This window comes from Dendrobates tinctorius, unplaced genomic scaffold (assembly GCF_039654945.1).
Source record: "Dendrobates tinctorius isolate UK_male_01 unplaced genomic scaffold, ASM3965494v1 ptg000021l, whole genome shotgun sequence".
NCBI lineage: Eukaryota > Metazoa > Chordata > Amphibia > Anura > Dendrobatidae > Dendrobates > Dendrobates tinctorius.
In genome coordinates this window covers 9681083-9687388 of record NW_027361689.1, presented here as the reverse complement: position 1 = coordinate 9687388, position 6306 = coordinate 9681083, and positions in this window count along the sequence as shown.

Here is a 6306-nt window from a genome sequence, read left to right as displayed (position 1 = left end):
TCCAATTCTCCTTGTTTGTTGCCCATGCTTTGTGCATTAGTATAGAAACATTTTATTTTGTGATTGGTTTCTCTTTCTCCAATATTTTTATTAATTAGAATCTTTCGTCTTTGTTCTTCCTTTCCACTTCTGATAGCAGAGTTCTCAATAGCATTTGTCAGGTGTATGGCTTTTTCTGGTCTTTTGCTTCCCTTCCCATGTTGTTCTAGTTTAAAGCTCTCCTTACAAGTGTAGCAAGGCGACTTCCAAATACATGCTTTCCAGTCTTTGTAAGGTGCACCCCATCTCTAGCAAGTAGTCCATCGTATAAGTAGTTCACTCCGTGATCCAGAAATCCAAATTGTTGCTGACGGCACCATCGACGTAACCAGTAGTTCACTTGCAGAATCTTATTCCACCTCCTTGTTCCATGGCCATCCACTGGGAGGATGGAAGAGAAGACCACCTGCGCTCCCAGTTCTTTCACTTTCTTGCCTAAGTCTTCAAAGTCTCTGCAGATGGTTTCCAGGTCGTTTCTTGCGGTGTCATTTGTCCCCACATGTAGTAGCAGGAATGGATAGTCATCTGTAGGTCTGAAGAGTCCTGATATCCTGTCAGACACATCTTTAATTTTTGCACCTGGAAGACAGCACATTTCTCTTGAAGTTATATCCGTTCTGCAGATAGCGGCCTCTGTTCCTCTCAACAGGGAATCCCCCATGACCACCACTCTCCGTTTCTTCTTCACAACATTTTTCTTTCTCCATCCAGGAGGACTCTGAAGGCGTACAAAGTTGCTGTTTGTTGGCAAAGTCTTATCCTGATGTATTTCTTCATCGTTTTCCTGCGTGAGAGCCTGGTACTGGTTTCTGACCAGTATGGGTGCTGACTGCCTCCTGGTCCTCCTGCTTCTCTGGGTCACATGTCTCCATTCCTCTGTTTCTTCAGGTGCACTTCGAATCTCTTCTCTTTCTGTAACATGAAGAGATAATTCTGCTCTATCCAAGAACTCTTCACCTTCCTTAATGATCTTCAACGTAGCTAACCTCTCTTCGAGATTTTGCAACTTTTCCTCCAACAGGGACACAAGCTTGCATTTGTGGCATGTGAAGTTTGGCTTTTCCACTGGTAAATCTGTGAACATGTAGCAAGAAATGCAGCTCACCAAATGGCTCCTGGCCTCTTCCATCTTGAGATTTCTTAAAAACGCTGAAAGATGAGCGAAAATTCAAAACCCAGTGATCGTTGAGCTCGCGGAGACTCTTCACTTATCCCAGAAGGCACTGGGAATATGCAAATGATCTCCTCAAGACTCTTCCCCTGGTTTTCCGATTTCCTCTTTTCAGCTGCAACGGCCAAAACCCAGTGATCGTTGAGCTCGCGGAGACTCTTCACTTATCCCAGAAGGCACTGGGAATATGCAAATGATCTCCTCAAGACTCTTCCCCTGGTTTTCCGATTTCCTCTTTTCAGCTGCAACGGCCAAAACCCAGTGATCGTTGAGCTCGCGGAGACTCTTCACTTATCCCAGAAGGCACTGGGAATATGCAAATGATCTCCTCAAGACTCTTCCCCTGGTTTTCCGATTTCCTCTTTTCAGCTGCAACGGCCAAAACCCAGTGATCGTTGAGCTCGCGGAGACTCTTCACTTATCCCAGAAGGCACTGGGAATATGCAAATGATCTCCTCAAGACTCTTCCCCTGGTTTTCCGATTTCCTCTTTTCAGCTGCAACGGCCAAAACCCAGTGATCGTTGAGCTCGCGGAGACTCTTCACTTATCCCAGAAGGCACTGGGAATATGCAAATGATCTCCTCAAGACTCTTCCCCTGGTTTTCCGATTTCCTCTTTTCAGCTGCAACGGCCAAAACCCTGTGATCGTTGAGCTCGCGGAGACTCTTCACTTATCCCAGAAGGCACTGGGAATATGCAAATGATCTCCTCAAGACTCTTCCCCTGGTTTTCCGATTTCCTCTTTTCAGCTGCAACGGCCAAAACCCAGTGATCGTTGAGCTCGCGGAGACTCTTCACTTATCCCAGAAGGCACTGGGAATATGCAAATGATCTCCTCAAGACTCTTCCCCTGTCTTCTGAACATACAGTATAGGTCCCAGAACCATAGTAAATGTTATCATGATGGATAAAATCTGCATTATTTACCATTATCTTTCCTCCTCTCGCACAGGACTATGCATTTTATGCCATGGAATATCTAAGTGGTGGCGACTTGACTGCATTTATTGATTCCAGAGGCCCCCTGGATGTCTGCACAACCAGGTAAGAGAGCAGCCGCTCTGTGATATCTGTGGCCGCTGTCTCCCCTCATAGTCATTAGTGGTTCAGTAGAACAATTAATGCTGATAGGATTTTTTTCTTCCTTAATAGGTTCCTTGCAGCAGAAATCTTGAGTGGAATAGAGTTTCTCCACAGTCGTGGGATTTCTTGTTTTATATGTAGGGAAAGATTTACTATGGGAAATAGTTAACTGTGCCAGAATTGTGGTGTTATTTGGCCCAAATTCTGGTGAACATGACATATACCACATTTATGAAGTGTTTTAGACAGTTTTGGGGCTCACTTGAAGAGGGGACAAGGCTTTTATGGAAATGGGAATAGTTTGATAGGAATCTGTGGCTTACAATGTCACAATGTGCAACTAAACTAACCAGATTTTTGTGAAAACAATAGTGGTGTAACATCAGACAAAAGTCTCTGATGATGCTCCTAGTTTGTCACACAGCCACTGTGAAGAATTTGGCGCGTTTTCAGAAAGCCTGGTATCAGTCTACAAAAGATAGGATTAGTGAATCTGCCCCCCAGTGTATAGTGAGTGGTCCTGTGAAGCCCCCACAGCCACCCAATGTCATGTCGGACGCTGTTCACACCACTGCGTCTGGCAGGCAGAGGTAGTTCCACCTCCAGCCACTATAGCCTCAGTGGCGCCGGCTTGATCTTCAGGCTCTCGGGGGTTAATCCTGCTGGAGACCAGGTTGGATGGTTAGTCACTCCCACGGTCTTTAAATAGTCATGCTGGCTTATGGGCGTCGCCGATTATAGCTTGTGTTTCATACCAAGTGGTTCCGGTCTGGAGTGGAGGTGTTGCTGAGAGAGAGATTCGTGTCTGGTGGCGTATGATCCGTTATTATCCTTTCTCCTTCCCATATTTGTGTTTAGTTGTGCCCTGTTCACATTACTGTTTATTCCTGTGTGTGCGCGGCGCAGTGCAGTTTAAGTTCCCCCTGTCTGTCATATTTGTGTGGGGGCTTTGGTGTTGTGACTCCTCACTGGGTGGAGGGTGGAGGGTTAAGTGCAGGGCTGAGCAGGAGATAAGGAAAGGGTGGAGGCTCAGGCATTTGCACCATCAGCAAAAACCCTGGGTTGAGGGCCAGACAGGGTTTCCCCTAGTTAGAGGGACATCACAGGGGCCCCGGGAGTTACAGCCTTAGTTGAACTAAGCCCCCCGTGACATTATAATCGGCCCACATTTTTTCAAGAGTCCATGGATCCATTAGAGTCCATAACCCACCAGTTGGCGGCGCTGTCCATACAGGTCTCCGAGTTGAAAGGGGCAGTTCAGCAGCAGGCCCTGGTAGTAGCGAAGGTGCAAACGGCATCTGCAGGTATCGGTGCAGAGCCGAAGTTTCCGCTGCCAGAACGATTTTCAGGGGATCGCAGCAAATTTGTCGTATTTCGGGAGGCCTGCAAGTTATACTTCCGCATGCGGCCAATCTCCTCAGGTAATGAGGCCCAGCGGGTAGGGCTAGTGTTGTCATTTCTGAGTGGTGACCCTCATGCATGGGCATTTTCTTTACCAGCTGACTCTGCTACATTTCATTCTGTTGATAATGTTTTTTCTGCCCTCGGGCTCATTTACGATGATCCTGACCGACTGGCTCTAGCAGAATCTAAAATCCGCGCCCTCCGCCAGGGGGAGCGCTTGGCAGAGGACTATTGTTTGGAATTTCGCCGCTGGGCCGTAAACACACAGTGGAATGACCCAGCCCTGCGGAGCCAGTTTATTCATGGGGTATCAGGGAGGGTTAAACAAGCCCTCCTTATGTATGAGACTCCGGCATCATTGGAGTCTGCCATGAGTTTGGTGATACGTATTGATCGCCGTTTTCGTCAGGGGGCACAGGAGACGCTACCTCTGGGGGAAAGCAGAGGTGCAAGTGTGGTTGAAGTTGATGAGTTCTCTGAACCTATGCAGATTGCTGGCGTGGCACAGGTTAAGCGTCATGCTCCGGGATTCCGGAAGCCCGGAGCATGTTTCTACTGTGGTAAAACTGGTCATTATGTTAACGTTTGCCCGGTACTACCTAAGAGGGTCATATCGGCGGAAAACTGTTAAGCTCAGTGGGTATGGAGGAGACCCAACTGAGCGTATGCATATCCTCCATGATGGTATCTCAATGTATGCTCCCTGCCAAGGTTATTATCGCGGGCAGAGAGCTACCAATATCAGTATTTGTGGATAGCGGTTCCGCCACCAATCTCATAGATGAGAAGTTTGCACACACCGCCGGGTTTAAGATCGAAAAACCTCCTCACCCCATACAGGTGGTGACCATTAATGCTGTTCCCCTACCTCAAGGGGAGATTACGGAGTTTGTGGCAGAGGTGAAACTCCACATTGGGGTCCTACATTCTGAGTCGGTTACATGTAGGGTCCTCCGTAATCTCCCAGCACAAATGGTCCTGGGTTTTCCATGGTTGTCCAGGCACAACCCGGTAATTGATTGGACAACTCAGGACATAGTACAATGGAGTGGTTTCTGCCAAGACAATTGCTTGGCCACATGTGTGTCCGCCGTGGCGCCCAGCCTGCCGGAGGCTTTGCAGGATTTCGCAGATGTTTTCTCTGAGAAGGGTTGCTCAGAACTGCCTCCACATAGAGCCTATGACTGTGCTATTAGGTTAAAACCCGGGGCCAAATTACCTAAGGCCAGGATGTTTAATATTTCTGGTCCTGAGAGACAAGCTCTGAAAGACTACATCGCGGAGAGTCTGAGCAAAGGACACATCCGGCCTTCGTCCTCGCCTGTAGCCACGGGGTTTTTCTTCATTAAGAAGAAAGATGGGGGGGTTACGCCCGTGTCTGGATTTCCAAGAGTTAAACCAGATTACTATCCGTGATCCCTACCCAATGCTGTTAATCCCGGATTTGTTCAACCAGGTAGCGGGGGCAAAATGGTTTTCCAAGCTGGACCTCAGGGGGCATATAACCTCATAAGGGTCCGTCAGGGGGATGAGTGGAAGACGGCGTTTAACACTCTTGAGGGTCATTTTGAGAGTCTGGTTATGCCGTTTGGGTTGACCACCGCGCCTGCCGTTTTCCAACATTTTGTTAATGATGTATTTGCTCATATCCTGGGGAGATTTGTGATTGTATACCTGGATGATATCCTCATTTATTCTAGTGATCGGGACACTCATTTGGAGCATGTCAGGCAGGTGTTACAGTTGCTCTGGGAGAATCAGCTCTATGCTAAGCTGGAAAAATGCTTATTTTTTGTCCAGGAGTTGCCCTTTTTGGGATATATTGTGTCCGCAGCCGGGTTTAAAATGGACACCACTAAGGTGCAAGCGGTGCTGCAATGGGAGAGGCCGGAGAGTCTGAAAGCACTCCAGCGGTTCCTTGGGTTTGCCAATTATTATAGGAAATTTATGACACTTTTCGACTATCGCCAAACCGCTCACGGACATGACAAAAAAGGGTGCCGATCTAGCGAACTGGCCTGAGGTGGCTATACGTGCATTTGAGCGTCTGAAGAATAGTTTTGCTTCAGCCCCCATTCTGGTGCAACCAGACGTGTCTAAACCTTTCGTGGTGGAGGTTGATGCGTCGGAGGTGGGAGTGGGGGCAGTACTGTCTCAAGGCTCGTCCTTGAGCGAGATGCATCCATGCACCTACTTCTCCAAGAAGCTGTCACCGGCCGAATGGAATTATGATATCGGCAACAGGGAGTTGTTGGCCATCAAACTGGCTTTTGAGGAATGGCGACACTTCTTGGAGGGGGCGGCTCACCAGGTCACAGTCATCACCGACCATAAGAATCTGCTCTATCTGGAGTCGGCCAAGCGTCTGTCTCCTAGGCAGGCTCGCTGGGCATTGTTTTTTACTCGTTTCAATTTCCTTGTGACTTACCGTCCCGGGGCTAAAAACACCAAGGCGGATGCTTTGTCTAGGTGTTTTCCGGGGGGAGAACCTCGGGAAGAGCCGGTACCCATCCTCCAGAAAGGGGTAGTGATCTCTGCTCTCACGACGGAGGTAGAGGCGGAGATTGCCGAGGCCCAAGAGGAGGTACCACCAGGACTTCCCACCAAC